The sequence below is a fragment of the Passer domesticus genome, chromosome 5 (assembly GCF_036417665.1).
Source record: "Passer domesticus isolate bPasDom1 chromosome 5, bPasDom1.hap1, whole genome shotgun sequence".
Taxonomy (NCBI): Eukaryota; Metazoa; Chordata; class Aves; order Passeriformes; family Passeridae; genus Passer; species Passer domesticus.
Window position 1 is genome coordinate 75,172,308 of NC_087478.1, and position 27,501 is coordinate 75,199,808.

Below are 27,501 nucleotides of genomic sequence, written 5' to 3' on the forward strand. Positions count from 1 at the left end.
GATTTCGTCTTGTAAAGTACATGTTTTCAGACTTCCCCCACAAATTCTGAATGCTAAAAAATGTCTTTCTTCTCTTTCATTCCTTCTTCTTTTCTCTCTCTTATTTTTCTCTGTTCCTTTTTGCCTTTCCACCTGCCTTTTGATTTCATATTTAATGAAATGATGTGGACCAGAAAAATTAAGAAGCATTAAGTTATATGATGTAACTCAAGGTAAAAGTAGAAAAAAACAAGCTATATTTTGTTACTGTAAAACATTTAAAAAAAAAAAAAAAGAAAAAAACGTAGAAACTGAAGGGATAGTATTCAAATTCTGTGTCAGGTAAGTCCAAATTTATTTACATTTATTTACATTTTGCAGGTACTGTGGTTGATTTTTAATTCTCCAGTTCAGTCACCTCAGCTGCAGAGGTGAAGCAAACTTTTCTAAAAACCCAATCCTCCCTATTAGTAATATTTTCCCAGTCTCACCACTCCCTCCCTCCTTTTTCAGCACCATTTTCTCCACAGGGTGACAGGATTACAGCTGTCATGCCAGTTCCAATGTCATTGATGTCATTGATGTCATTGTAACTCTGTATCTTGCTGCCAGTAGAAGAGTGACACAAATTGTTTTCCTGCCGAATAAAAATTGTCTAGTAGATTTAATGCTCATAACCTAATGTGAGGAATAATATTGTATGAGCAACAGCAGTCAATCTGCTCAAAATGGTATTGTGTCCCCTGGTATTGAGGGGAAAAATTGAGCTTGTGGAAGCTCAGCACCTTTCTGAGCAGTTCTGCAGACTCTGGGGCCAGAGATTACAGCAGTGTGACCACACAGCTGCAAAGCCAGTGGGCTGATGTGAAAACTCAACTTGGAAATAGAGAAGGAAATGGAAACTCAAGGCTGAGAGTTGTGTATGCTCAGCAAATGGTACAATGAGACCCTGGTAGATGAAAAAAATAGCAATGCAAGTACAGCTTGTTGCACAGAACTGTGATTTATCTGCTTTTATTTTCAATAGTTCCAGTGGCATCGTGATGTAGGATTTTATAGCCTATTAAATCATGCCTGACATTTATGGATGTAGTTTAGAGTGCATGCATTATGGGGAGTTAGTAGCCTCTCCCTGGCTGAGCAGCAGTTTCCACTTACAGGTCTTACTCCATCCTCATGTCCTTTTATACCTTGAGCTCAGATACAGAGAAGTACACTCCAAAGAAAAATATTTTGGTGATTAATACAAAAGATAAATAATTTTTCTGTTCCTTTTGGGTTTGGACTGCCCTAATCTGAAGTGGCCTTTATTTCTGTTGTTGTCTCCCATCCCCAAAGGCACATCTTGCACCCAGAAGGGTTGATTGCAGCTTCTGCAGGCACTGCACATCCTGCCACCTCCATCCCAGCAAACAGACCGCCCTCTCCCAGGAAAGGGGCAGTAATCAGCCCAGGTTGCTGATGGTTTTCTTCAGTGCCTGTAGGGAGTGGCGTAATTAAGACCGGAAATTTGAGCTGACCCCAATATTTACTTGGCAAGAGGCACTGAGGTGGGTGGACCTGTGTGCCAAGGCCTGACCTGGGTTGTTACTTAGACAGGGGTGGGATAACCACTGCTGCCTGCCCTGCATGTGGTTCACTGCCCCTTCCCACCAGAGCTGTCCCTGCAGCCGCTGCCCAGGAAGGCGAAGGCTCCGTCTTGGGTTGTACCCATCAAGGCAGGCCGAGGGCACCCAGGAAGGAGAAGCAGGGAGGGCAGCCTGAACTCCAGTCCTGTCAGCTGTAGAGGAAGGGAAGAGCAAAGCAACTGGTGAGGCTGGAAAAGGCAGTTGTGATGAGGACCAGGATTTTTGTTCAGAAGAGGTCTTAGCAGCGATTTCAGGGGGGCAGAGAGAGGGTGATCAGAGGGGCTGGATAGGCTGGACCTTGACTGGATGGAAATTTAGTTTCCTTGCCTGTTATCCTCACAGCCAGGGAGACTCCTCTGTGTCAGAGGATTATGGCACAGAGACCTTTGTTACCAGGAGAAAGGAAGGCTTTAGCTGCTTGTGGAAGATACTTCCAGATGCCAGGGCCTGAACTAAGTGCAGATTGCAGTGGTCACAACTACCTCAGCAAGAGATAAAGACACGTTTCACTCTTAGATACCATCTTACAAGTGGTAATTAAGTTTTTACAGCATCCATGTGAGGTAAGCACACAAGTACTGCTCCTATTTTAAAGCTAGAGAGGGTGAGTGCCCTGCCGAAGGCCGGGTGGTGACTCAGTGGCACTGCCACCATCACCAGCCAGGAGTTCCTGGTTCCCAGCCTGGCCCACGAACCACTGCAGCCTCCCTGCCAAGAGAAGGAAATGAGCCGATTTTTCAAGCACTTTGATGAGAGAAGGAAGGTTAGAAATAGCCTGAAGCTGTTTCTAGAGAAAGTGTCAGGGCTGAAGGAGAATTGCGGAGGAGGGGAGCAGGAAAGGGGATGGTGGTGAAGGAACTGTTGGTACAAGTGGTTGTGAAGGGAAAGGCAGTGACAAATCAGAACCCAACAATAGGAGGAAAATGGGTCAATAGATGAAGTAGATTTTCTTGAGAGAGGCCTTTGTGACAGAGGAGAGGCAGCAGCAAGAGGAGAAAGAGCCGCAGTGGGGAGAGAGAAAAAAACACAGTGAGAGTGTGCATGGCAGCATTTGAAAGTGTCAGGAGCCAGACCAAAACATGCCACCAAACATGGGGTCTTACAGTGCCTGGAAAATTGTAATCACACTATTGTCTCTTCCACAGCAGCTGGAGATCTCAGAGCCCTCCACAGAGCATCATTACCTTTGTTTCACCTGTGGGAGAATGAGGGTCAGAGCAGTGAAGCCACCTGCCTATGGTCATGCAGCAAGGCCAACACATTATTCTGGTTTAAATTATTATAGTAAATGCAACTGGAAATGGGAGTAAACAGACAGGGGCACACAGTTCTCACTGGCATAGGAGAGAAAAAGACGAGGTGACTGATAGCAGCAGCCCAAGTTTATTTTTATGGCTCTAAAATACATAATGTCACATCAAATGACATTTGGAAGCTGTGAGCTTTAGATCCTCTATGCTTTAAACTACAAGCTAATTAATACTAACAGTCAGACACACAACTATATGCACAAGTACATGGGCACACAATAGTTCTAATGTTAGCATTAGTGTAATTTGTGCCCTTCAACAATTAATTTTCTCCATTTTCCAACTTTCAGAAAATTTAAGGTAACCTACAACTACAAAAATGGAGAGATGCATATACCAGAAGACTTCCACGACACCAAATATTGTTACATTCCCAAAGTCCTTAGAGATAGAAGAGAATAGAATGGAATAGAATATCTCAGTTGGAAGGGACCTGCAATTGCCTGGAAGCTGCATATGACCACTCTTGTGGTGGGGTCATTGTTTATGATAGTTTTGTGCCATGGCAGAGAAACTATAAGCCTGACAGCCTGTGGCTGTCATATCAAAAGGAGCATTCTCTGAAAAAGTAGAAGCTCAGAAAATTGCCACCAGCACTAGTGTGAGCTAGCATCATGTTTTTAGGGCCTAGGAAAATGACATGTTTTTGTAAAAGTTCCTCTTAATTGAAAAATCTCCACCTTTCCTCACCTCTTTCTTTCTTCTTTTTCTCACAAGAAATGAAGAAATGCAGCTATGTTTTACTGTAGTTTGAGGAGGATAGAGCAGTAGGAGCTGTGCAGTGCTACCACCCTCTGGCCATTGCCAAGAGCACCATCCTCCATCAGCAGGAGTGCTCTGAGCTCCATCATCTGCCTTGCACACCTATGGAGATAAATGCTGCTTTTCAGTGCACCCAGTAAAGAGAGACAGTGATTTACACCTTCTGATACAGCTCTACACAATGCCTGTTTGGGCTGCTTGCTCTTGTAAAGAGATCTCACCTGGGTGAAGGATGCAAAGGTCAAACACTTCCAGATGTTTTGGTCCTCTGTGGGTCCAGCTCACGTGGCCAGTGGGTTCTGCCTGGTCATATGCAGATTGCAGGCAACTGCAGGTCCCTTCCAACTGAAATATTCTATTCTATTCTATTCTATTCTATTCTATTCTATTCTATTCTATTCTATTCCATTCCATTCCATTCCATTCCATTCCATTCCATTCCATTCCATTCCATAGTCTATTCTATTCTAGCTCTAAGAACTTTGGGAACATAAGTTTCCAAAGCTACCCTTTGGAAAAAAAAAAAAGTCCAGTAGCATTTCTAAAACTTCTCAAAAACAAGCTGGCCCTTCTTTTACTCTGATCTACCCTCCTGTCCTTAACCAAGTGCTCATTTATTTAAAAAGCAAAAAGCTAACAGGAAAAACCACATCTACTATGCCCACCATTTTGCTACTAAAAATATGCTTCCCAAAATTAAAACCAGCAGCTCTTGACACATAAAAACTCATTTTTCCTACTTCCATCTACAAGAGAGATCCTGGCTATCTGCCCAGATGAAGAGGAAGCCACAGCAAACTGTGGCATCTTGCATCACACTCTGCAATAGCCAAAACTGGCATGTCACAGTGTGTGAAAGGGAACGAATTCCAACGTCAAAGGAACTTTCTACCAAGGCTGTACTTTACCTTTGGTTCCTCTCTGGACAGTAAATGTGTGTCTTCAGGTGACAGTATTTGTGCAAGTAAATCTACTGCCTCTCAATTTCATGGTTGGACTTTAGGGGTACTGCTGCTTAAGCCATTTTCTGATGCTGATGACATGATGCATTCAATAATAATGATAATTAATAATAATAAACAAAAAAAACCCAAACCAAACACAAGAAAAACCGACACACAATTCCCCCCCAGCCTGATCATCCAGTATTGAAAATGAAGTTCATCAGTAAAAGATTTCACATGCTCAGCTTATTTGCTCAGATGATGTGTGATCCTTTTGGGAGATGAATGCTCAGTTTTGTGGGATTCACATTCATTGAACCTGAGAGAAGCAGTGAGAGAAGCAGAGAAAAGAATGATCAAAACAATTCTGATCTCATTTGCTGCTCCTGTGTTGTGCCAGAGTAGAATGCAATGTGAAGATTGTTTACCCAAAGTGAGGGTGTTTTGTTTCTTTGGCATGTCCAGACTGTCAGTCAGCAGACAGTCATGAGATTCTGTTCAGTTGAGTGCCTGTGCAGTTTCAGTTTAGATGTAGTGTAATACAGTATAGAATAATATAGCATAATAAAGTAATTAATTAGCTTTCTGATACCAGGGAGTCCTCCTTATCATTCCTCCCACCAATCAGGTGTAATTTCACTGATACAATTCCATTTATTATATTTGATGAAAACTCTATCACTTCTTTGTAACCAAGATAAGGGATTGGATTCTCTCACTTTGTCATTCCAAATCTCTCACCAGCAGAGTGGGTAAAAACATGCACAATTCTGAATCCCTGTGCTTCACTGGTGGAAGTGTCTGCCATCAAAATCTGCAGAGAAAGCAGAGATGAAGAGAGCGTGTTCTAGATGTCCCTCCTTGGCACACCTTCCCACAGAGAGTCCTTTCTGAAACCTTCTTACAAGTTGGAAAACCTCAAAATATCTTTCCAACAGAAAAAAAACGTAGTTGTGGGTTTTTTTTTTTCCCCTATCTAGACACTACAATACTTCTGTCTCCAGAGATCCCAACTGAACAGTCTCTGTTCTGTTTATTAAACTCTGTACTGTTTATTAAGCCTCAAACCCTTCTAGCTGACCACCAACACAAGATAGAGGAAAGGATGGGGGGAAAAAATCAAAAAGTGTTATGGTTGAAAGATACCAAATCTGTAATGAGGGAAAGTGAGGAAAATCACAAGTTCAGGCTTTCTCCCTGAAAACACTTGCCACCAGCTGTCTCTATTTAAAATGCCTTGCTTGATGCCAAATGCCACATTATTTTACAAAGAAAAAAGATAAGCTGATTGAAAAGTTGCTTCCTAGTTTGTGTAAGAGAACTCAAATTACTTAAAACTCTAGAGGTCAGTGCCATGAATGCTTGATGAGTGACAAGACTTTCTTCAGTTTGCTTAAGAAAATGTATTTTTCTGGATACATACGAGTATTATGCAAGAAAGAAAAGCTCCACTCCAAATAAAAATCAGAAACTGGTTTTTTTAATGAGATTTTTCACCTCTTTTCCCAATCAGAATCAATCACAGAATCACAGAAGTGTGCTGATGTGGCATGATGAAGACAGACAGATCCACGTGTCTGACAATTCTATAAAAATTCCTTGGATGCAGTGAGGCACTGTGGGTGAAGTGCCCAGCTGGGCAATTGTCCTTCCAATGGCAATGGGCAGCTGATAAAAGAGCCAGGAACAGCTCCTCAATCCTTTTTAAACAGGCTCATGATTTTAAATCAAAGCTGCCACTTTGCCCACTGCTGATGATAAATTTGCCCAGTGTGCTTGGAGGCTTTGGCCAGCCCCAGAGTGCCAGACCTACAACTGTCACAGTGGCATCAGCAGCAATGGGACAGTGCCATCCCTACCTCCAGAGACCTGAGAACACAAAAACCTGGGGTTTAGTGGCTGCATGGGGGAATTTGCACCTGAGTTCCCCTCTCTGTTACAGCTTTCTCACCAAACAAAATTAGAGTAGTGGTAAAGTAGCTGAGCATGGAAAAATACAGCATGGGAAGTGGATATTTTCATAAAGCAGGAGAAAAGGTTTATTTTTTCACTCAATTTACCACCCTCAGAGACACAAATTCAGAATGCACATAAGCCATAATAAAACCAGGTCACATGATTTGAAAGGTGAACATGTTTGTATGGATCTGACAGGTGTTCATGGTGATTTTCAACTGAAAAAGGAATCCTGGAAGACAAATTGCTTGTTAAACCAGTCTAACAGCATTAATGTTTTCTAACAGCATTGCTTTCTGGAGCCAAGTGTTGCAATATATGAAGTGTCATGCTACCCTTATTTAGGAGAAGATCCTTATGAATGTGATAATCTTTTAAGGTCCAATTTTATCCTATAATGTGCTGCAGCCCATGTTTCCTATGTATGGTTCATAATGAGATTAGTACAGTATAAATCTTCATGCAACTTAAATAAATAGTCTCTCAAGTGTCTCCCATTAGAAATATATTGTTCTGTATTTGCCTACAGGCACTGATGTTGCATCCCATAATTGTTAAGTATTTATCTGTGTCATATTACAAGGCATTTGATTTAATTTTAAATGGGAGAGATTAATCTTTTGTTTTGACCATGATATAATTTGGTTAATTACCATTTGTTGGATTCTTTTTCCATTTGCCATAAAGCCTTTCAGTTAGTGTTTCAAAAGTAGCCCATACAGAGTTGCCTTTGGCATAGTTTATGGAGCAGTCACTGACTCAAAACAGAAATCACTGTTGTAATGTCACATTTATACTGTTAATCTTGTCTTTCCAAAGTTCAATTTATATAATTTTCCGCTCACACAATCTGAATGATTAACTTCCGTATTAATATTCTTACTTTTTGTTCTGATACATGGATACTTCCTAAGTTTCCTAACTCTATGGGTTCATGCAGTAGTGGACCCTACTTAATATGGCCAGGGAGAATTCCAGGTAAAAAGATACAATACTAAATTCAGATACTCTTTCCTTCCTCAAACAGGGTTGAATTCTGCTCTCACCTTTGCTGATGGACACAAGAAAAAAGCATTAATTATAACCAATAGAGCTGGGGGTCCAAATCAGTTGTTCCCTTGTCACTCTGAGAGGGAAAGATTTCTCTTTAGTGACTGCAGTTCACCTCATCCTGTTGTGGGTGTCTGCAATGGGCCAGGGGAACAGGGAATTATCTCTTTGTGGCCACTGACTGCAGCAGGAGTTTAGGCAATTAGCCAATGTCATGCAAACCCATATTCCAGGCTGTCCCATTTGTGCTTGCAGTTTATTTGCCTCTCCTTCATGTTGTTGTGGAGGTCCACCACAGCTCCAGGGCAGTGGAGGAAGGACATGGTGCTGTCTGGCTCTCACTGGTGCAGTTCCAGGGCCATAGCATCTGTTATAATAAGGTCATCACTGAAGAATTTATATCAGCATAAAGCCAAAGTAAGCTCCAATAACTTCATCAAACCCTACCTTTGTTGTGTTTATCTCACCCACCTCAATACATTACACAGGGCCTATAGATTTCCCTTGAAAACTCCTGCACCAAGCTCCTACAGTTTGAGGCTCAATAACACCAGGGTCAGAAAACTGATATCCTTCTTGGTTCAGAGCCCCTCCTGTGTGTGTTAACCCTTCCACCTCCCAGGTAAGACTCTCCTATCCTCACCACTCCACTATTAGACATTCTAATATAATCATCTTGATTCCCAGCAATATTCTGCTGGTGAAAGAAAGAGGCATTAAGTTTCTTTATAGATCTCATTGCTAATATTGAATTTACTAGAAATAAGTAAGAACTGCAAAGGCATTGTCTCACATTACAGAACACACTTTTTCTAAGCACTGCAGTGATGGGTTTAACAGTGTTACAAGTCCACCAAACATGATAATGGTTGATCACTGATGAGAGGTTTGCTCCCCATGTGGACAGTTAAAACCAACAAGCTCTAAAACATCACCAGCAAAATTTAATTTGTGATGTTGCTTTGCCAAAGGAGAGACCAGAGATTAAGGCACCCTTCTCTGCCTCCAGCTGCCTGCTCTTAGTGCGCATAACCCTGCAGCTCAAACCCCAGCATTACCACTCTGCCTGCACTGGAGCCAAACGAGGTGACACAGCCAAGGGAGAGGAGGAGGAGGAAGAGACCTTCCTTCCTCTTTGTGTGGCTGGGTCACCTCACCTCTGGTGCAAGGCCTGGCAGGAGGGATGGTGTTTCTTTTGCTCCTTGTATGACTGGGTCTGGCATGGGTCACATGAATTCATGCTGAGGTTGCTCCTCATCAGAAGACCTGGTGTGGGGACATGCCACCCAGGACATGGCACAGCCAGCTGCATCCTTCCTCACTGCACATCCATGCATCCGCCTCTTTTGGGGCTTTTAACCTTTCTTATTTTGCCTGCTAGAATCAGTAATTCCATGCCTTTATCTGCAGCTGTTATTATAATTTATATTAAAGCAAGTTTCTCGTGCAATTACTGGGCTGTAGAACCTGAGGCTTGAAGAAAAGCAAACAACCATGGCAACTGATTGACAGACCCATGTGCAGTGCCTGGGGGACAAGAGGGCCACTGGAACCCTGGGCTGCATCAGGAAGAGCAGTGCCAGCAGGTCAGGGAGGGATCCTGCCCCTCTGCCAGCCCTGGCAGGCACAGCTGGAGAGCTGTGTCCAGCTCTGGGATCATCAGGACAGGAGGGACATGGAGCTCCTGGAGCGGGGCCAGCAGAGGCTGCAGGGATGAGGAAGGGCCTGGAGCATCTCCCTGCCAGGGAAAGGCTGAGGGAGCTGGGGCTGTGCAGCCTGGAGAGGAGCCCCAGCTGAGAGGGGCCCTCAGCCCTGGGTGTCCCTGTGTGCAGGGAGGCTCAGAGCAGGGCCCAGGCTCTGCTCCAGGGCCCAGCAATGGCACCAGAGCCACGGGCAGGGACTGAGCCCAGCAGGTTCCACCTGGACATGAGGCAGAACTTCTGCCCTGGGCAGTGCCCAGGCACTGAACAGATTGTCCAGAGAGGGTGTGGAGTCTCCTCACTGAAGATGTTCCAGACCCCTCTGGACACAATCCTGTGCCCTGTGCTCTGGGATGGCCCTGCTGGAGCAGGGAGGTGGGACCAGCTGACACCACTGTGGTGCCTTCCAGCCTGACCCATCCTGGGATTCTGTGAAGATCTTAGAGGGTTGGGTTTATTTTTTTTTTTATTTCCTGACTCCTCATCTAAACCAATTACAAGTTCTCTGAAGCAACACTTCTTGAGCACAGCCAGTTCATTTTGCCCTAGAGAGAAAAGGCAGGGCCAGCTGGGGCCAGCACAGTGGCAGAGTGGGACAGTTGAGGTGGTGAACTCAGAGGGATCTGTGCCCAAATAAGATCAGATAGGCAGGGCTGAGGAGCTCCTCTGCATGTGACTCCTCCTCAGCTGGAAAAGGCAGATGCTAAAGAGACTTTGCTAATTTCCCCTGCCTGGAAACCTGTAATGAACTCGGAGCAGAACATCTGTTAGCTTCTCTTAAGCTGGAAAGGGCTGAAAGCCAAGAGACATGTCTCGGGGCCAATTTGCTGGCCTGTCTACAGTGCAGGGGGAAGTCTAAGCCCTGGAGAAAGCCTGGTGCACTCCATCTGTAAGCAGACAAAGCTGGCAAGTGTCACTGGGAGCCCAGGGGTGACACAGCTAATGGGACAGGACAAAGGTTTCCTTCATTCATGCAAATGTTCGTGACAAATTCCAGTCAGTCATATCACACACACATTCCATACTGCAAAAGTTTACATTTGTCCATGGATGAGATACTAAAAAATGTGCTACCTTGGCATGTGGCACAAGTCATGAGGGAGACTGCTGGATGCAGAGCCTTCCTGCCCACTGACAGGCAGAAACAGCCTGCATCTGGCCAGTGCCTGTCACAATGGGACATTTAGAGGTGCCCAGGGCACTGCAGTAATGGAGATGCTGCAACCTTGTTACTGTAGTAATTTAACTGGGATTGAATCTTCCCTTTCCCAGCAAGGTTAATCATCCAGTGCTGCAGAACCCCGGAAGGTAAGGGGCTAATGTGTGTATCTCAAACACTGACAGCCAGATGGCTGTGGAGCCACCCAAGGATTGCTGGAAATAGCAAACAACAACTTGCTGTGGGAAAGAACCAAGTGTGGCTGGCAAAGGGGGCCGTGTGGAGTAGGGCAGCACTTCTCTGGGACAAGCACCCTTGTTCTAGTTCTAGAGATAAGCACAACACAGCACAGAGCAAGCACAGGGTGAGCCTGAGAAGTGGGCATGGAGTGTAGGGAGGAACCAACACCACCCAAGACCCCCTTAGCCCTGCTACCCATTTCAAGAAAGGCACAGTCCCTTCTTTCAGACCTAAGAATTAATTTGCACAGAAAATAAAACCCTGTCTTCAGGGTTGGGAAAACTTATCTATAAAAAGGTATCCCCACCAATCCCAGGCAGCATGTCCCAGGACCCTGCACATCCCATGTGCTGGATCAACACCAAAACAAGGACTGGTGTTCTCTTTTTCTCTCTTTCCTCCTTTTCATCTTACCCCTTTATCCAACACCCAGTGATGTGTGCTTACATAGTAGGTCAGGGACTAACCTACCAATGTCCATGCCAAGGGTGTAATTTACTAATGTCAGTTTTTGCAGACCCTCTGACTTTTGTTATTCCTTTTGATCACAAGCATTTATGAATCTTGGGTGCTGTCCTCTCCTTAAGGGCGAGACATCACAGGTGCATGCAAACTGTGTCTCTTACTCCCAAGTGACATCACTAAAGTCAGGTGAACGCAGTGTCCCCAAGACACTGCTGGCATGGGCTAGCCAACCACATCGTTGTTAAGGTCACCCCTGCAGCCAGCCTGAGGGCACCCAAACCTCCTTTGAGCTTCAGTGTCCCACACCAGCTCCCAAACCATGCTCAGACTCTGCTCAGGTGCATGCTGGCTGGCACCAGGGGATGGGTGCTGCCAAGGACCCCTCCAGTCAGGGGCTGAAGGGACAGGCAGCAGTGTTCCCACAGCTGGGGATGTTCCCTGACACTGCTTAAATTGGACTACCAAGAGCTGCTGGACTGGCTACTGCTGAACCACCCTGCACTACACACAACAAACAGGCCAGGACATCTTCCCACTTAGTCATGGGATGTTCACAGCTGCAGGAAAGTGCCTAAAAAATCTACAAGCTCTTGAGATATTTAGATATATGAACATACATAAAGAACCTTTCCAAGCGATGCTAAAATCTAAAGGAAAATTGTTGGAAAAGTAAAAATTTCAAATGTTGATTCCAGTTCTGGGCTGCAGGTTTAACCTGGCCTGCATTACTCTGGCTTGGTGATTGTCTACATGCCTGAAAAACATCACTGCCTAGTCCAGAGTTAAATGCTGGCAGCGTGTTCCCTATCACTTCAGCTTTCCAAGAAGAGAACGCTGGTAACATTTTTCAGGAAAAATGCTGATTATTGCTCCATCATCCTCAGATTGGATTTCTGCATCTTGGAACAGTCAAGATGTTTCCAGGAAAGGCTTGCAAACAATTATCACACTCTTGTTCTCCAGCAGTCACCACAGCATAGCAAAACTTGTGGATCACCTTTTACTTTTTATGATATCCGATTCAGACCAAAGCTGCCAGTTTTACTTTTGTTAGTCAACTATACTTCATATCTCATATTTGCCCTTTCCTGGAGGCAGAATTATTCCAAAATAGATGGAATGGGATTAAACTAAATGTAGAACCTTTTTCACTTCTGAGTGGTGCACATCAATAACTTGTACCCTCCAATAAACAAATGCCTGCATGTCACAAGATAATCAAGCCCAAAGTCTAGGAAAACTGTCTCCAGCCAAGACCACAGGGATTTTATAATAAAGCACAAATTGTGAATGCATGTGAGTAGTATCAATATGGAAGACACTATTTCTGCATGCAAATAGCTTTATGAAAGTGAAGAAACAGCTGAATGGGGGTTTATTATTCACTCTTAGGAGGCTCAGCAACGAGTTGCTAAGTGTTAGTTACTGTTTTAAAGTTTTGCTACTTTATATTATGTTAATAAAATGTATCATTACAAACACGGTCTCTTATATGCCAAGAGTGCTACAACTCTGCTAATCCCCTTTTACAAGTCAGTTGTTTCTTCATTTCATTTATGTCTTTATTTCCAAGAATATTACAAAGTCTCTGAGACAAACTACTTCTTTCCAAGCATGAGGATGGATTTGTTCAGTCATTAGCATTTGTGAAACAGAAGTGCACTGACCAAAGCCAGGAAATTCAGAATTCACGTGCAAGGCAAGACTCACTCCAATTAAAAAACTCCTCATCTACCTATTCTCAACCCAAGTACCTCGTTTGACTGACCTTCTTCTATTGAGAAAAGGTTTGTATTTTGCTTGAGTAACACCACCCAGACAGGAAGAGATGCCAAAAGTGGGAACTGCAATGTCCTTAGCTTGGGTCAGAGAATCAGGAGGAGCTCTCCATACAGGCAGTGCTCATCCTCTTTCTTTTCCTGTACCTTTTTGGTGTGACTCCACCTGGTAATGATTTCTCTGGAGCTTTACTCTCCCAGTTAAACCCCTCCAAAGGAAACTTCACTGGCTTCAGGTTAGGTTCTGTAAACTGCTTCTGTTAAACCTCCAACTGAATTGGGAAGACTAAAAGCCTAAACACTGCACAAACCTTTAAATTACAGCTTTGGATTGTTCTGCTATCAATTCAAGTGTTTCACATAATCTTTCAATTAACTGATACATTAAATTAGGAACTAACTTCCCTACCACTTTCCTTGCATGCTTTGGACAATTGGCAAAATGTACTTGCAAGAAATCTGTCTTTTCTTTCTCTGTATATCAGAATATATCATTAATCTCCTACTGCCAGAGCAGGTTTTTCTGCTCCATTTTCAATAGACTTTCACTAGTTTCTTGGTGTTTATACATACAAATTGATAAAGAAGAGTCTTCTTCTCAGAATAATCACCATTATTACTGCTTCTTTAATTTTATTTGAATAATAAAATAGCTATTGAGAAATATTTTGGAGCCTCCCATGTATCTTGAGAAACCCAATATCTCTGCATTGCTCTGAAGTATATTGCAACTATTAATACAGTCACAGTATCACCTCAATGCAGGTAAGGAAAAATAATCTCTATTGACTTTGAAGGGGGCTAATGCATTTGGAACAATATATTCAATTAACACACAACCTACTTATCTGATAGCAGATAAAGATACTGTGTTTGGTGAGAAAAAACAATACTTAATCATTAAGCATAATTTAGAATATGAACTATTTTTTAAATTTGTTTGGTAATAGCAAGAATTCTATTCTCTTTCTGGCTGGTACTCCTTTAAAACAATCAATTGCAATTTTTAGTCACTTCTGTTTCAGATCTGAACTAGTCTTTCTCCACATTACTCTGTGCCCATCTAAAATCCCAGCTGGATTGAATCCCACACAAGCTGTGTGCAGTGATGTTTCAGCTGAGTCCTTGAGCAGCACAATCTGAGATAAGCAAACCACCCTTCCAAGGGCTGGCCAGCGAGGAAGCAAGTGCATGAAAACAAAACCTTGTGATCAGGATTCGGAATATCTGGCTCAACTCGAGGCTAGACTTTGAATCTGACATTAAGAAAGACACTTCCCCCACCTGAGGCATATCCTCAGCTGGTATAAATTGCTGTAAACTCACAGCAGCCATGGTGCTAGGCCAGCTTTACAGCAGCTGCTGAGCTACTCTTTCACCTCTGAATTCCCTCATGTCAAGTGATGGCTCTTTTTTGCATTCACTAGGGCACTGCTTGCTTTCTTTGTCCCCAGGTACATTTTTTCCTGTGAAGACTGTAGCCCGCTTAAGGGAAGGAATTCCTTTTACTCTGTTTGTACAAGACACAGCACAACACAGAGCTGATCTTGCCTGAGGTCTCTAGGCTCTATAACACTGGTTATTCTTTAATTATAATTCAATATTCTTAGCCTTTAAGAAATGAACAGTAGCTGTCCTTTAGTTTGTTTTATTTAATGGGCTGTAAGCAAACAATTCTGGAGTCTCAGAAACCAGAGGACAGCAGAATGTAGGATTGGTGTTGTAGATGACTGCATTTTTGTTTGCCACTGTATACTGGCAAGATGTACCCCACCAAGGAGTATTAAAAAGCTTCAAGAATAACATACTGGATGCTCAAGCACACTCTAAGGCAGAGAGGTTCAAAACTCGCTTCAGCAAAGGGGGAGCCAAGCCACAGCCATGTTAAATGACTTACCCAAAATCATGTGCTGGTGGTCTGTCCAAGGAATGATGAATCCCAGTGCTCTCCATCAAGTCATCAGAGGCTTTTGTGCCACTCTGTAGGTGCCAACAACATTACCTTGGTTTGGACATAAAATGTTCAGTATCCCTGCTCACTAGAATGAATACATGAATTATTCACCCATATTTTAGGAGCTCGTGTTGTATTTCCATAAAAGGCCTTTTCTTCTGAGCACAGGTGTTGACATTCAGCTACCAGACCCACAAGCCTTACCTAAAATCAGGATGAACTCCCTGTGGATGATCAGTGAATTAATGCAAAGTGTTCGAGTTCCATCTAGTGGTTACAAACTCACCAGCAGATTGTCAGCCTGGAGGAGACAAGGGGAGACCTCATCATGGTCTTCAACATCCTCCTGAGGAGCAGCAGGGGCACGGATATTGATCTCCTCACTCCTGTGACAAGACCCAAGGGAATGGCTGGAGCTGGGTCAGGGAGGGTCAGACTGGATATCAGGAAAAGGTTCTTCCCCCAGAGCATGAATGGGCACTGGAAAAGGCTCCCCAGGGAATGGTCACAGCCTCAAGGGTACCAGAGCTCCAGGAGTGTTTGGACAATGCTCTCAGGCACAGGGTGGGATTGCTGGGGTGACCTGTGCAGGGCCAGGAGTCAGAATCCATGATCCTGATAAGTCCCTTCCAGCCCAGCACATTCTGTGTCTCTCAAATGGGTTGTTCTCCCAGGGCCCCAGAAGCAGCTGGGCAGCCAGGACATAATATCTTTTTTACCATGTCATCATCACCTATTTGTCCTCTGATTTCTGAGCAGCCTTTTAGCCTTTGCCTTTCTGAGGCATTGACACCCACTGGTCTTCTGCCTTCCAGCTCTCTTCAGTTTTGTTCCTGCTCTTGGGACTCCTGGGCCCAGAAGCATCACAGAGGAGAAAAGCTCCAGGCTGGTACCACAGCTGTGTGAGACACTTGGTCCTGAGAGTGGGCAAGGAGAATAGGAAGATCCAAGTGCTTTGCACTGGCAGCATGATATGTGGTGGGTCTGATTTTAAGCAGAGAACAGCCCAGCCTTCCCTATTGCTCCTGACAGTTTATTTCTTCATTCAGCTTCCATCCCTTATGACTGGAAATTTAGTGGATTTTTTACTAATAATCTAAACATTTACTTTGTGTTGGAGTTTTGCTTCATTTTCATTACCTTCATTTATCCTTCTCTTTACACTCTTATTATTTTCCTCTACTATTACCTTTCTCCACAGGCTCTAAATCACAGTAATCTTTCCCAAAGAGCTGCAAGCAACTCCTGCTGAATTTCAGCATCCCACTACATCGCAGCAAGGAGGATTACTGGAAAGACCAAGGGGCTCAAGAGACTCACCATGCTGTCCTCACTGTACTATCAACTCTTGTGAATTCAGGCTTGTGCCAACAACTGGTACAATTTTAGGTAATGCTTGCAAAGATTACCCAGGAGAATGAGCCACTGGTAAAAATGGTGCTGCATCTCCATCCTCAGTGGGAAGAGTTTTTTACCTCATAGCTAATTGGAAGATCTTTTGTTTGGTGTCTGTTGCTTCTTATCCTTTCCTTGTGCATCTTGAGAGTCTGGATCCTTCTTCTGGGTAACCATTTTCTTCCTCCATGCTTTTCACAGTAGAACACACAGTTAAGGGCTCGCCTTCACCTTGTCTGTTCCAGGCTGGTCACACTGAGCTCTTTCAGCCTTTCCTCACTTGTCACATGCCAGAGCTTCAGACAGCTTGGTGGTCTCCCATCGCTCTTGTGCCAGTGTGATGTTACCCTTCTTACCCTGGGGAGCCCAAAACTGGGCACAGAACTCCAAAGGTGGTCCCACCTGTGCCAAGCAGAGAGGAAGGATCACTTCCCTGGCTCTGCTAGCTACATCTCACTAAAACATCCCAATGTTTATTTACATCCCACTAAAACATCCCAGGAAGCCAATGGGCTTTTTTGCCACAAGGCCACACCACTGGCTCATGGGCAGCTGGTTGTTCACTAGGAACCCCCTGGGTTTTTTCTGCAGATCTGCTGCCCCAGCCTGGAGTTTGCAAGGGATTGCTCCCTTCCAGGTGCAGGATTTGAATTCACTCATTCAGACTTCACAGGGCTACTGTCAGCCCCTTTGCCCACCCTGTCAAGATCCCTGCCACTGGCAAAACTAATTCTTTGTAGCAGCTGCTCCTCCCAGCTTCACACAGCTTGAGAAGGGCATGCTCCTCATTTAACAGGATGTTAAACATGATGGCAAATGAATTTCCAGGAGAGTTTGTTCCATAGTCTTCTAAAAGACTGCAATGAGAACTGAGGTTATATCCACGTTCAGAGTGTTTCAACATTACTTGAAGTTTTGCATTAAGTTTTCCCCCAGTTACTCTGCTCAGAAGAGTTGAGAAAAACATTACCCAGAGCTGAATATTTCCCTTTTCTTTTCCTGCTTTCACCAATCATGAGAATGCTCCTTGCATTGAAAAAAAATTGCTTTTTAGTTTAACTCTCCCAGCACAAAGTCTTCTCTGGCTGACCTATGCTTACTTAAATGATCTGCACTCCTAACCATGACACTGAGGTTTTTTTTGTGTGCTTGTGTCCAGCCTTGGCAAATGACCCAAAGCAGCATACCTGCTAGAACAAAAATATCAGTGCACACAGGGAGTGTTTGGATCAAATATATAAATTATCTGAGAGGCAGGTGCTTCCCAGATAATTTATATATATTATATACATTATATACGTAATTTATATACATTGATGATGTTAAAGGAGATTTTCACCATCACTGTATCAAACAGATTTCAGAGAATTTCAGGGAGCTTTTTTTCAACAAAGCAGCATCATGAAAAGAACAAAAATAGAATCATGAACATTTGTAATAACTTATTATTACAATAGCTGTAAAAGGCTTCTGTAAAGACATGATCCCCACGCCCTTCTCTATAAATTTGAGAGAGATGGATTTGATTTTGGAGTAGGCTGTTAGACTGGGTAAGAAAGTAGTTGGATGGTCAAATCTGGAGGTCAAATCCTCAGTTTACCTCAATATTTTCATTCTCTCCCAAAAAATTAACTCAACTTGATTCCTAAATTATTAATTTTATTCCCCTCTGCAGATAATGTAAGTTTTTTGCATTCTCTCCCCTACACATTACCTCAGTTTTTCCCTAAAAAATGCTCTATACTTGTCCCCTGTAGATTAAATCAGGTTCTAACCTCAAACTCTTCCATAAATTACATCCATTACCTCAATTTTCCCTGAAAAAATGCTCAGTCCCCTACTTTCTTTCAGAAAGGCTCTAATTTCTCTCTAAAGTGCCCCAGATTCTGCACCCGTAAAAGGCTGATTTTGTTTCACCTACATTAATTCAGCACTTGTCTCAAAAACGTCACCTCTGCTCCCCCTCACAATCCACCTTTGCTTTTCCCTCAGAAATGTTCATTCTGTCCCTGAGAAAACCCTCTCAGATTTTATCCCCAAAACATCCCCTGATTACCTCAGGTTTTTCTCCCAGGATGTTCCCTACTGATTGCTCCAATTTCACCTCCATCCCCTGCTGACTGCCTCACATATTAAACCCAAGAGGTTCATTCTGTCCCTTAGAGGTTACCTCACATTTACAAAAAAAAAACAAACCAGTTCATTCTGTGCCTTACAGATTTCCCCAGGTTTTACCCCTAGATTCTCCCTACTTGTCCCCTGCAAATAACCTTAATTTTACCCTCAAAATGTCACTTTCTAATTGCCTCAATCTTTCTTCAAAATGTCCCCTACAGGTTAGATCAGATTCTACTTCCAAAGTATTCATTATGTGCCCTGCAGTTTAGCTAGATTTTACAACCCCAATTACCTCTTTTATCCCCAAAAATAAATTTATTCTGTCCCTTACAGAGGGAAAAGCTCAACTTTTACCACCACAATTTTCCCAACCTGCCTCAATTTTTACCCCCAAAATGTCCTCTATTAAGAACTTCATTTTTACCTCCATTCTTCCCCCTAGAGATTACACCCAATTTTACCACCCAAACCTTCTCCACGACTGACTACCTCGTATTCATCTCAGAACGTTCATTCTCCACAACACAACCTTTATCTCCCAAATTTTCCCCACCTGTCCTCTACAGATTATCTCAGTTTTCCCCCAGTGACACTCAGCAGCTGCTCTGCTCCTCCCCTGGCTCACCACAAAGAGCTATTTCTATTTTCCTCATCATTCCTCACATTTTCAAGCCCTTAGTTCCTGTTTTCACTGATATGTAGAAAAGTTTTATTTGCATTTTCAAGCCTGTGAAAAACGCCAATCACTTGTTTTTAAATTTTTTTTAAAGTTTAATCGTAATTAAATGGTTATAAGAACAGTAATGTAATTAGAGTAATAAAATTTGAACAATTGAGATTAGGACAATATGAGACAATAAAAATAAAGAGTTACAGATGTCTTTTTCTGGGCAAAATAAGCCCAAAAAAGGACAACTGTTAACAGAGGATTAACCCTTAAAAACAGCAGCCTGTTGCACATTCTTACACCTCATAATGATGCATAAATTCCATTCAAACACAGGATTTTCTCTGGTCACTGTCAACTTCTTCCTCTGAATTCTGACAATGCCTTCATGGCGGGAAGAAGTTAGTTTCTCTTGATAAAAGAGCAATAAATTCTCCTTCTCTGAAAGATTTAGGTGTCTTGTGGCTGCTATCTCACTGCGAGTCCTTTCTTTTTCTTTATAAAAGCATCTTACATAGCACACTTTCTATTTTAACATTATAACCTAAAACTGTATTTAACACACAATTTAAGGAAATGAATACAGCATAACTTTCTAACATAACACATACGAAAAGCCAATCATAAAATACACATTTTTCATAAAATGGATCTATTAAGGAGTTATTATGTTCTAAAATCTTGTATATAATATGGCAGGTATGGGGTGGGGGGGTATTTTGAAATAAATTTATTTATAAATTATTATTACCTGCCCATATGTATATATAAAAATGAGGAACTTAACAGGATTTGGAATTTTACACGCTCAACCCCTCCCTATGAATTTTTAGGGAATTTTGGGCCTGGACCGCCACACTGCCGTAAAGCGCGCTGCGCCCTCACGGCGCCACACTGCCGTAAAGCCCGGCCGCAGCCCCGCCGTGCCCGCCACACTGCCGTAAAGCAGCGCCGCCGTGTCGCTCCTCCCGTCCCGTCCCATCCCGGCGCTCTCCCTCTCCCGTAACTCCAAAGTGTCTGGAGCGGACTCTGTGCCCCTCAATAGGGCCCTCAGGGTTTCCTCAAGCCCATGAAACCCTTCAAAATGACGCGCAGAAATTATGGGAACCCCCCCAAAATAACGGAGACCCCCTATTAAGAACCCCGGCCCCAAAGTGATGAGGGACCCCCCAGAAATGATGGGGAATCCTCCCAAAATGACTGGAGAACTGCCCAAAATGACGGGAAACCCTCCCCGCAAATGACTGCGGCAGGCCCAAAAATTATTTTAGACCCGCCAAAAGTTATTTTAAACCCGCCAAAAGTTATTCAAAACGCGCCGAAAAGTGCTGAGGGAGCCCCCGAAGTGAGGGAGAGCAGGGCCCGAAATGGCGGCGCGGCCCCAGGCGCGGCTCCCTCAGCCCGCTGCCGCTTGCCACCGATCCCGCATCCCGCCCGGGGATTTAGGGATGAGATAGGGGAGGCTTTGGGGTGTCCCCCAGTGTGGAATGACTGAGGGGATGGGGCATCCCTAAAGGAAACACCGGCGGGGCAGCGGCGAGGTCCGGCAGGGGATGGCAGCGGGGACACAGAGCGCAGCCACATCCCAGAGTCGTCCCTGAAAGGGAGAAAAATCGGGATTGTCGCAGGGAGGAATTAGTGACACGGGGATTAGGGACACGGAAAGCTGGCTCAGAGGCACTGCGAACGGAGAGGGATGGCGATGGCAGCGGATAGTGGTGGGTGCAGGGATGTTACGACCCGCTTTAAACCCAGAAGAGCAAAGAAAACGAAGTCTCTGTGTATAAACCACAAAAGAACTTCGAAGGTTCAAAATGTGCCCAAAAATGAGATTAAAACCAAACGAGGTTAGATGATGGTGCCAAAAAAAAAAAAAAAATCGATAGGTTTTATTTAATAGTAAAAGAGGCATAAAGAAAGAAAGAGAAAAGAAGGAAAGAAAAAAAAAAAAAAGAAGGAATTGTGCATTGGGAGTGGGGGGACAGGGGTTAGGTGGAAGTGTATCACCTGTCCCAGGGTCCCAGCTGGTATAGCTGCCCAATTATCCCATAAAAAAAATAAAAAAAAATTAAATGTAACAGCAATTTTCATTAAGTAGCTTAATATATATAAAACTAAATACACTCGAAATATTGACAATATAATTTGGTTAAAATAAGGAATAATTTGGTTCTGAAAATAGCGCATAAGCAAAAATAACCGTGTGGGGTACAGAGGGCAGGACTTGACCCCTGTCACCTCATGCACCAGCTTGCCAAGCCAAAATTCCCCTTTTATGCTGTATGCCATCACCATCTCCTCCCATTTTCCACTCATCACACTTGTATCTCCACCCTCATCATCACCTTTACCACACATGCTCCACCATTCCTTTAGGGGGCCCCACCACTCTTGGGGGGCTTCTTTGAGGAAGGTCTCTCCTCTTCCTCGGTGTCCTGTAGTTCACCTTTTGCATTACACATGTGCCCCAAGCTGGTACTGTATGAGCCAATATTGTGTTCTAACATTAAAGCAGTGAATCTCATATAATAAACATTTTTCTGGTGTTGAACCAAATTCTCCTCTCTCCCAACTAAATTTAGTCATAGTTATCTCTTGCTTCTTCCTGTTCTGAACATCTGCAGGAGAAGGAGGGGGTGGAGCCCTCCTCTCCCTTTCTTTCTAGGCATTACACTTTTAACTGTTTCATTCTTTCCAAATATTAATTACTGTATCAATATTGATTACTGTTTCAACTTTGTCAGCACCAATCGTACCTCTTTACCACACAGCGATGTCTCATTGCTCCTCTCCCTCTGAGCTTTTCCCGGGGGAAGGGCACACCAGAGGATGGGCAGTCTGCATGGGTGGTCTCTGCACCTCTTTCCAACACCCACCCAAAGCCTTTTCCCCCCTCCCTTTGGTGCCTGCTGGAGCCCTGGGGCTGTGGGCTCCACCCTGAAGGTGTTAGGCTTTTCCTTCAGGAATGTCCCCAGGCCTGAGCTGTAATTTATCTTATCTTCATCAGCAGAGGTCTGATGTGCCTCTTAGAGCCTCGTTCAGGGTGTGGTGAGCATCTCTGTACCTTTCATAATACAGCTTTGCTAAAATAGGCAAAAGTCTTTCATGAAAATGTTTATTTCATAAACTATAATATTTCAGTCTCTGACAATGAGGAGAAGGGCAGAATGAACCAATAGGGACAGGCAGCTGGACAAACAGATGGAAAAGGCCAAAAAACAGCAGCAGAGAGAAAGGAATGAAAAGTGGGCACACAAGATGGATGGAGAGAGATGAAAAAAAGGAAAAAGCAACAGACTGTGCAGCAGGAAGGGAGGAACTGAAACACAGGGATGGGAAGCAATAAGATGCAGGAGGTGCGTGAGATTCAAAGCAAGGGACGGGGAAATAGAAAAGGAGAGGCAGAGGAGGAAACAGAATCACACCGTCCACAGGGCTGGAAAGGAAGAAACTGAATCACAGGGAGCAGGACAAAGAGAGTCAGAGAAATTAAAAATACTGATGGGCTACAAGACAGAGAGGAAGGAATGAAAAAACAGGGAGCTGGGGCTGGAGCCAGGCAGAGAGAGATGGAGAAATTAAAACCAGCCAGGGGCAACAAGGCACAGAGAGAGGAGAAGGAAAAAACAAGGGATATGGAGCTGAATATAAAGATGGCAAAATAATACTATAGCAATGGGCTAACAGAGGGAGAGTAAGGAATGAAAAGATAAAGACCTAACATAGCACCACCTGCACAGGAAGAACAGCACCAGCTAGGGAATGAGGAATTAAAACAGGGACAGGGAGCCCAAGCAGAGCAGGAGAAAGAAAGGTGGGCCTCAGGGAAGGAAAGGAGGAATTAAAAGTTGTGATCCAGCACCAAACTGAGAGATGAAGGAAGAAGTAATTGATAAATAGGGAGCCAGAAATAAAAAGTATGGAGAAAGAACACATCCCAGTACAGGACAGAGAGCAAGGATTTCAAAATGAGGGACAAGGGAGCAGAGCAGAGATGGAGAAAGACCCACTCCATGCTACAGAGCCAAGCAGGAAAACCTTGAACAGGGACAAGCCTCCAGACAGAGACATGGAGATGGGAGAAACACTGACAAGCTCCAGGACAGAGAGGGAAGAATTCCAAAATATTGCTTGGGAGCCAGAGGCAGCAAAGGAAGAATAAACCATGGTCTATAGGGCAAATACAGGGTCAGGGAACTGCTCAGAACCAGATGGACAATGGAGATACAAGGGAGCCAAAATAAAAAAATTGCAGTGCTGTGGGAAAGAGGCAGCAGGGTGGCAGTGGAGGGGCAGGGAGTGTCCTGGGACAGACAAGAGGGGAGACAGCCCAGAGGACTCACCACAGATCTCCTTCTTGGCACTGCTGGGACAGTTTGCCATTCCAGGTACATCTTTCTCCTTCTGTCCTCCCTTCCTCTCCTGTAATTCCAGCTGCTGGGCTGTCCTCTGCCTAAGAAAACTAAGAGTGTCTCAGGTCCCTTATAAGATGCAGCTTCCCCAGCACATGGCCCCAGTCCCACACTGAGCTGTCCCACGCTCTGGTCACTCAGAGGGACGCACAAGGCACAGCCACACTCCAGTTGCCAGGACAGACTGTCACACAGAGGCATGCCAGGTCCCATAACTGATCTCCCCGTGGTTTAGCCCCTCGAGACAAACTGGTCCCCTCACATCCTGAGCTGGTCCCTGGAGATGCACTTGCCCCAAATCCCAGGCCTTCACCTTTGCACCAGCTGGTCCATCACCTACTCACACCTCTGCACTCACTCCAGTCGCTGACTATCCCCTTATTTTCCCACATTTGTTCCTCCCCTAAATTTCCCATAATAATTTCATCCCTTCTCGTACAATTCACATTGCCTTTTCCCCATTTTGGCTCATGCTCCTTTTCCTCCTCTCTGGACAGGTTCCTGGGAAGCACGTCCCTGCCCAGCCAGCCCCACAGCCTGACCCACTCCAGCAAGTGACCTGAGCAGAGTCACAGTTACAATTTGCAGTGAAGATTGTGTCTCCTTCCAGTGCCTGTGCTGGGGATCAGACAGTCTGAACTGACTGCAGTTACTGGATGTGTGTGGGGCAGGCATGTCAGGTGAGAAGGGAGCCCACCAGCTGAACTTTTATCACATATCTTAACAGTTTCCTCAGAACAATGAAGCTTCAAAATTATCTGGAAAGCCTCAGGCAAATTTTATATCGTTAGCTAAGTAAGCAAACAGTACTGAACTGGTGGAGGGCTGTGTAAGAGATGGGGAGGGGAGGGAACATGAAGACAGTGGTGCCAGCACATTCTGCAAAATGCTATTTGAAGCAGTCTGGGGAATCCAAGGCAAGAAAAAAGAGTTGGACATGGGACAGAGAATAGTAACTTGTAAGGTGAGCCAAAGCTGAGACCTGAAGGAGGCCTTTCAAGAAGCAGAATGGGGGGTAAGAGAAACTGAACAGGTCACATGCCAGAAAAAAAGAGGGGAAGCCGGTTTGACAGCATCATTCCCAGGGTGTTTCTGCATACTTTATTTATGCCCTGAAGGGAAGAACTGCTGATGCCTCAGAGCCACCAAGGTAGCTGGGCTGCCCCGACTTTAGAGCAGGAATAGCCTCTACTTCACACAGAGAAAGCTTGTGGGACCCAGCACTGACTGTGGTGGCATCCTTGTGCTTCACAGTCTGGCTACTGCTGCCTGCATGCACTTCATGGAACTTCTTTGGTCGTTTTCTGTGTTTCCACGTTCTGCGGTCTGCTCCCAGTTGAACCAACAGGAAATAAATGTCATTTGTGATGTGCTGTATCCTCCTGTCCAGCATGTCAGGTGGTAGGATTTTCTGGTGACAAGTTGTCTATGCTGCAGAACGCAAAACTTCCACTTTGAGAAAAACAATTCATTTCTTGATTTTACTGCCTGAAGCTCTGGTTTTGGTTATTCAGCACAGGCCATTATTTTAACCTTTGCTCTGCTGTTTCTTCTGGTGCTTATACACAGCCACTTCCACCCGTACTTTGCTCATACCAATACTTTCAGTTTCAGGTCTCTGAAAGCTGATTTTGTTTACTACAAAGTCACCTGAATAGCACAGTTAGGGCAAATAAGGAAATACTACAGCTGCAAGTGGAGGACACCAGATTTACAGATTTGCAGGGTAGCAAGAGGTTACAGCAATCCAGCCACACTGGTTTCTAACTTTAAGCAAAGGGCTTGAGGTTGGAATCACCATGAGAATAACACCATTTTGGGACTCCTTCATACAGTGATCCCTTTTGCCTCACCCACTTGTGTTGTTTCACATCAACTGGTTCTGTTTAAAGTTGCTAAGGAAGTATTTGGGCATTCGTATTTGCAAGACATAGTAACAAACAGGATAAATCCAGCAATGTTTCTTTGTTTGCTTTTACTCAGGCCTGATTCAAAACCCTTCTTGAATGTATTTAAGTGGAGAATTGCTTGCCGAGATTGCATTTGTGGTTTCTTTCTTCTTGCAGTGCTCCACTTTACTGCTTCATACTGTTAATACTGTTCCAACAAAATATGCAGCAAAACTCTTCAGGCCAGTATTTCAGATTTCTGCGTGGATTAATGCAGAAATGCATGTTTTCACTGGAACTGGATGGAAAAAAAAAAAGAAAATACAAATAAATAGAAGCAAATTACTGTACAATTTGCCTGATTCATTATTATTATCTACTGTTTAAAGCTGGTAATATATTGCTGACTCAATGTTTGAATTCTTTTCTTCCTTATCGGTCAGTCCTGAAACTACCTTTGGCATGGATCTGAGTTTTATTATCCTTGATGATCTGTTGACAACCTGACAATAGCAATATCCACACCTAGAGCATAAACCAACCCAGAACTATCAATTTACTTCTCTAAAGCTATTGTAGTAAATAGGTACGATTGGTGCTGACAAAATTGAAACAGTAATCAATATTGATACAGTAATTAATATTTAGAAATAATAAAACAGTTAAAAGTGTAATGCCAAGAAAGAAAGGGAGAGGAGGGCTCCACCCCCTCCTTCTCCTGCAGATGTTCAGAACAGGAAGAAGCAAGAGATAACTATTACTAAATTTAGTTGGAAGAGAGGAGAATCTGGTTGGACACCAGGAAAATGTTAAATACATGAGATTTATTGCTTTGATATTAGAACACAATATTGGCTCATACTATACCAGCTTGGGGCACATGTGTAATGCAAAAGGTGAACTACAGGACACCGAGGAAGAGGAGAGGCCTTCCTCAAAGAAGCCCCCCAAAGAGTGGTGAGGCCCCCTAAAGGAATGGTGGAGCATGCGTGGTAAAGGTGATGATGAGGGTGGAGATACAAGTGTGAGGAATTGAAAATGGGAGGAGGTGGTGATGGCATACAGCATAAAAGGGGAATTTTGGCTTGGCAAGCTGGTGCGTGAGGTGACGGGGTCAAGCCCTGCCCTCCGTACCCTGCACGGTTATTTTTGCTTATGCGCTATTTTCAGAACCAAATTATTCCTTATTTTAACCAAATTATATTGTCAATATTTCGAGTGTATTCAATTTTATATATACTAAGCTACTTAATTAAAATTGCTGTTACATTTAATTTTGTTTGGGTTTCTTTTATGATGAGATAATTGGGCAAATATAACACTATGACTTGGCAAACTCCTTCTTCTACCTCCCTTTTCTACTGCTTTTTAAGAATCATTTAATTGGTTCGATTATCACAGGAATGGGACAGATATGGGGAAATATGCCCAAAGAAAAGGTTATTACATACCACAGGCAGTACCACCTTGGCCTCATTCCTGGAGGTGGTTCTCTCTTCATGACCTGAACAGTGACTCTGACTTGGTACTTTCACATGCCTTTCAAATCAGGCATCAGCAATAGGCAACACAGGCCACTCACTTTATTTTCAAGGTTAACTTCCTGATTGGGAGGGAACAGTTGATACTGTCCCTGAAACTTGCATTTCCAAAGGGTTTCAGTATAAAACTTAATCTCAAATGGATTTAATCCTCAACCCTCTTTCGAGGCAGTATTTGCTGTGCTTCTTCCCCATCCCACCGACCATCCCCAGCCCGACTTCAACACTAAGAGGACACTGGCACTTCTGCTTCTGTCCTGGTTTAACCACAGCCAGCAGCCTGACCCAGGCAGCCACTCACTCACTCCCCACCAGTGGACTGGGGAGAGGATCAGAAGGGTAAAACCTGGAAAATTCGTGGATTGAGATAAAGGCAGTGTAATAGGGAAAGCAAAGGCTGCACAGACAAGCAAAGCAAATCAAGGAATTAATTGCCTGCTTCCCAAGGGCAGGCAGGTGTTCAGCCATCTCCAGGAGACCGGCACAGTGTCACCATGTCCTGGGAAGACAAATGCTGTAACTCCAAATGTCCCAGCCTTCCTCCTCCCGCCTCC

General features: G+C 43.9%; 1 long non-coding RNA gene across 2 annotated transcripts; it reads right to left on the reverse strand.

Moving 5' to 3' along the window:
• Positions 1 to 1,606: 1,606 nt before the first annotated feature.
• On the reverse strand, positions 1,607 to 27,482 carry LOC135301013 (uncharacterized). Of its 2 annotated transcripts, XR_010362765.1 has the most exons (9): positions 26,858 to 27,482; positions 21,862 to 25,704; positions 15,130 to 16,722; positions 14,869 to 14,951; positions 4,420 to 5,437; positions 3,901 to 3,982; positions 3,608 to 3,781; positions 2,711 to 2,802; positions 1,607 to 2,085 (listed from the first exon to the last, which is right to left on the reverse strand). It is a non-coding gene; the product is annotated as an uncharacterized LOC135301013 (long non-coding RNA). The 2 variants fall into 2 exon arrangements; XR_010362766.1 differs by lacking the exons at positions 1,607 to 2,085; positions 3,608 to 3,781; positions 3,901 to 3,982; positions 4,420 to 5,437 and having other exon boundaries at positions 2,293 to 2,802.
• Positions 27,483 to 27,501: the final 19 nt, after the last annotated feature.